The sequence below is a fragment of the Rhinatrema bivittatum genome, chromosome 13 (assembly GCF_901001135.1).
Source record: "Rhinatrema bivittatum chromosome 13, aRhiBiv1.1, whole genome shotgun sequence".
Classification (NCBI taxonomy): domain Eukaryota; kingdom Metazoa; phylum Chordata; class Amphibia; order Gymnophiona; family Rhinatrematidae; genus Rhinatrema; species Rhinatrema bivittatum.
In genome coordinates this window covers 72,526,374-72,531,655 of record NC_042627.1, presented here as the reverse complement: position 1 = coordinate 72,531,655, position 5,282 = coordinate 72,526,374, and positions in this window count along the sequence as shown.

Here is a 5,282-nt window from a genome sequence, read left to right as displayed (position 1 = left end):
AAAAAAATTTTTTCCCTTCTGTTTGTTTGAGCTTTCACCTCACGGGATCTGGTCTGTGCTTGGGCTGTGGCACCATTGACCTCCATTTGCAACTCCCCAGGGTTTGCCCCTTATTTTATGCCATCCCTGTTTGCTCTCTCTCCTTCCCCCCCCGACAAACCCAGACAACTCAGTTACAGTCTGACCACTAGGTGTCGCCTTTGTGCAATAGCTGGGACTCCCTCCCCTGCAACCCTGGCAACCCTGGCCGAAGATGGCCTGAGGACAGAAGCCGGGCTCGGGAATCGAACCCAGGTCTCCTGCCGTGGCAGCACACAGCCTTTTCTCTGAGCCACCGGCTCGGCCCTTGGAAAGTGGTCCTTGCTAGGAATGATGCAGGTGGGAAAAATATGTAACTGCAAGAGCCAGGATGCCACTAAATGTCACCATTTTATCTGAAGCACCCACTGCTGAATTGTTTCTCGCGCTCTGTCATTTCCCGCCTCCCTGACATCCCAAAAGCCCGCCAGTAGTCTTTAATGACACAAGCAATGCACATTTTACATTTAAAAAATTACAAAATGTTTTGTTTTTCTTCTTATAATCAGTTTCTTTACCCACTTCCTCATCCCCGCAGGCTAGCAGCCAGTCAGTTTTCCCGGTCCCTTGGCTGGTGCCAAGTTGGAAGGAAAACTCCGGAGATGGAAACTCTTGTGTGCCAGCAGGGGTCACCCCAATCCTAGTAAAAATCTACTCTCCCCGCCTAGATGTCCCTTCCAGCAAAGCCCTTGGCACCTCACCAGCCACAAGAGAGAGCCGAGCCAAGCCCAGCCGTCCAGCACGGTAGTGTCAACTGACCCGTGATTCACTTTAATTGGTATTAAAAACAAAGAAAATGACCTAAGGAAGCGGAGGATTGCTCTGCATAAAACTGGAAAGCCCCCTAGATGTGATGCATTCAGCTTTTGTTTCCCCATAGACGGAGAAGAGAAAAAAGCCTTGGTAAATCAGGTCTGCTGGGTGCCTGCTGATCTTGTTTGCTCTTTCGTGTTCTCTGCTGCATGTAGTATCTTCCAGGTCCTGTGCTTTACAAAGATCTTAAGGCTTTGCAAACCACATTTTAATGTCTGTGACCCTAGTGGAGCTTCCAGGTTGGCTATGGTAATGGGCACAACTGTTGCCCACTGCTGGAAATGAACAGGAATTGCCATGGCACACCCCGATTTTACCAATGGCGCTCTGTCACCGCAGGTACCTTCCAAATATTTTTGTAGCTCAATGGTTTACAGTAGCAATGCACTCGTTGCCGAGTTTCTCCTAGAACTGGAGACTCTGTGTGAGGGTGGGTTGGGTGTAACTCAGGGGGAGATGGATGCTTCGGCAGCTGTTGCTGCTTATGTTCTGTGCCTTTTCTGAAAGCTGGACGCTGGGAAGAGTTAGCCCCCAGTTTAGCAGTTCTGAGGGTGACCCGATGAAGAGCTGCAGCACTTCCTTTATACCTGTTTTATTTTGAAACACTCCTGTGGTAATTTCTTTTTTATTATTATTATTTTTGTGGGAGAAAGGGCTGATGGATTTTAATTGTTTCTTTACTTTTTGCTTGGGGTTTCTCAACATTGGCATAAAACTCTCTTCCCTGATGGGGTGGAAGGTGGAAGTGCAGTCAGAAATGTGCCCTCCATGCAGGGGTTAGAAAGCAGCCCAGGGTGATATTAAGCTACTGCACTTCAGGTCCCAGCCCGTGCATTGAATCCAAGGCCTCTCATCTTCATTCTGAGGAGAGCAGAGGCTGTCGTGATTGGCTAAACCACCTTGAGAAGAGGGGGTGCACTGTGACACCGCACTGCACTTTACTCCACTTTTGGTCTCCCAGGGAGGGCTGTAAATTCTGGAAATGCATTTAACCACTGAGAAACCTGGGAATCATCACTCGTAAACTGCTTTTTGGAGTAGGCTCAGCATTTTCGTTCCTTCAGTGCTTCTCCAGTAAATACATTCTTGACCTCTCTTCGGTGGTGGATGCATTGTTCTGCACTGTGGATTATCAAAGCAGCCCAAGCCACTGAAGCTTTGTTTGAAAGGTAATAGTCTAAGAGTCCCTCGCTGGAGAAGGATGGGAGGTCATCTTTGGCACAATGCAAGTATTAAGAAGAGCACCAGTAGTAAATCCGAGAGACTGAGATCACGCCCAGCGTACCCTGGCTCAAGAGTGGCATTCACTCTTGTCATGGCATGTGCTAAACAAATCCATATTGACTCGAGAGACAGAAAATGTGAAAGTAACACAGTATTGTAAATCGTATTGTATAGATCAATTAAGGAAATCTATTTAGATTGTAATGTATCTTTTCTGTTGTATTGCTAGATTATCCGAGCCCTTGTCCTTTAAGAATATATCATAGGGGATGATGTCAGTGTAACTATAGGTGTGTAATGTAAGGATACGCAGTCTGTGAGTGCATCACTATTTTACATGCATAGAGTACAAACTATGGTTGAAAAACCAAAGGCATGCGCATAAAGTAACAAAACGAATGGAAATGAATTTTAAAAACATGATGGGGGGAAAAAAATTCAGAAGAAAACAAATGAAGTGACCAGAATACAATTTTGCCCATGTACAGCCCTATAACTGGGTACTATCGGGGGAGGGGGGAAGCTGAATTAAACCTTCATTAAGGGGAGGGAGGGGCTTGTCCCAGCTTGGGTATCAGATTTGCAGCCTGCTGGTTGGGTTGAGGCCTCTATAAAGGTGGTGAGGATAGTTGTATAGGTGACAGCGAAGTGGCTGTGTGGAAGGCCCTCTCAGAGGAGGCTTCCTGCTACTTTGTCCAGCAACTTGAATTGCCTAATTTTCTGCTCAGGGTAGAAGGGGGCTGGGCTGTCACATGGGAAGGGCAACTGCTGCGGGGGGGGGGCTCGCAGTTCTGCTCTTTTGAATCAATCTGTGAGTCTGCAGGCCTACAAGCCTGAAGAGAAAGGGGGAGAAGAGAAGCGGTCTTTACCTGGAGAACTGCCCTGAAGGGGAAGAGGGAGGGGAGCCTGAACTCTGGCAGGGAGATGGGGAAATGCCTTGAAGACAGAGCTATTCGTAAAGCTCTTGCTAATGTCGTGTATCTTCCATGCGTAGAGAAGACTCTGATGCATGCGTTGCTAAGGGAGAATTCTCTGTGCTACCTGTCTCGAGAAATAGAAGCATTCTCACCATCTCTTTAGCTTTTGCATTTTCTTATGGTCTTTCAGTGAATGCACTAAACTATTACAATATGCGATTAGAGGAAGATGATGGAAGAGCAGTGTATGTACCAAAACATAAACTAACCATCTGAACTGTCGCGTGAAATGACATAACCTCCTCCCATTCATGTGCAGTATATAAACTGAGGACTTGACTGTTCATCCAGCTCAAGAGAGGTCTTGAATTAGCTCTTCCTCGAGGTGCAGGAAGGCAGTTTATAATCTGCAGCCAACAGGGTTCTTTGGACATCTATCCCAAGGATGCCCCAAAGCAGCAAACGTTATCAACGTTTTCATTTGGGCAGGCAGCTGGGCCACCGACTTTGAAGGCTTCGTCTTGGCTTGGTGGGGATGGTCTTTGACCTTGCAAGATTTTTGACCTTTTGTCTCTATCCGAATCCATTCTAAGCCTTTGGCTTTCTTTCTCACGGCCAGCTGTATGCTCATATATTGAGGGTCTGGATGCAGTTCTCTCGTCGTTTTGTGTTTTTTCCCCCACTTGGGGTTAGTTGGATTGTGCTGCTGAGCAGAAAGGTGCATTAAAGGCGGAGTGTAATGGATTGAGCCTAGCTGCGTCTAATGACATATGGTGCTAGTGCGTGGAGATTGAGAGTCTCTGATCCTAAGCAGCTGTAAGAGTACTCGGAAATGCAAAGCACTCCATACTGATCCTAATCTATAGAAATAATGTAAACGGTGAAATGTAGCTGAGCCTCTTTTGAGTCTGGGGCTGGGAGAGGGGGGAAGTATCTGGTCTAGGAAAATGAGCAAGGATAGTTTCGAAAGACGCTGCTGGGAAGAGGGAACATTGATGATGATATGAAATGCTAATAACGGTGGGGAATATTTAGCTCCATGTTAATTTGCTATTTTGGGTGGCGGGGGCGGGGGGCAAAATTTACCTCTTCTAATCAGTATTGCTCTGAGCTTCTGATTTATACATATTTATATTGTCCTTTCAAGCTATAGTTTCTATAATTGAGAGTTTAAAAAAAGCATTTTATGTGAATACCTATATAATATATGCATTGAGTCTAAGTAATAGATATATATTTATATTTGTATTTTTGAATGGGGTTACGGTGTAGCGATGTTGAAATGGTGATTGGAATGTATCTTTTGAAGCAACTTTGACCTTTTGCAGATTGAATAACCATTAATCACTAAACTGTTGTAAGCTACCCATGTTTTCTGACCTGTCGTCTCCTGCCAGGAACCCACGAGGATGCAGTTGTAGTGTGAGAATCTGTATTGCTGCTTGGTGGGTGAATCGTCCTAACAAATGCTCTGTTAGAGGATTTTTTTTTTTCAAATGTTTTGTTTTTCGGGGGGGAGGAAACACAAGAACTGAACACAGAGGAAAGGCATCTTGTCATTCTGTTTTTGATTAGCTGTTGAATGCTACAAAGTCATGATCTGTGTTTCAATTACCAGTACATTTAATCGAATAAAACAAGAGTCAGCTGGTTGCGGGTTTTCCGGCTGCAGGCGCTGTGCAGTAGAAAAGTGGCCGCCAGGCTAATATTCCGACCTCTGTGCTTTTCCCTATGTTTCTCATTATGTTTTGGTATAATGAGGTCCTTTTTTTGTCTGCCTGGGTGGTTGGTTTTTTTTTTTTTTTTCTTTCTTGCTGCTACAATAATTGTGTAACCTTTCTTCCCCCCTTCTTTTGTTACTTAAATTCAGGAAAACATAAGAATTTATCTCAAAGTTGTATTTTTATGATTAATTTATAACACTACAAAGTGTATATATGACTCTAGAAATCTTTCCGAAGCACATGACATTTCCAAAATAAATGACTATCTTAACAGAAAAAAAAAAGTATTCTAATATTTAAGTGCCATCATGCAGACAGTGCTGACAATCTGTATTTTCACAGGAATTTTTGGAATTATTATTATTAATTTTTTTTTTAACAGGTCTCGTATTTGTTACAATGTCTTATTTTCAGCTTTGCTCAGAACTTAGCTATGGAAATTTGTATTGATTCTACAAAGCTGTTGTACAAGGTTTTGAGAACATTGTTAATATGTTTTCTTGCTAGACAAATGTCTTATGTTACG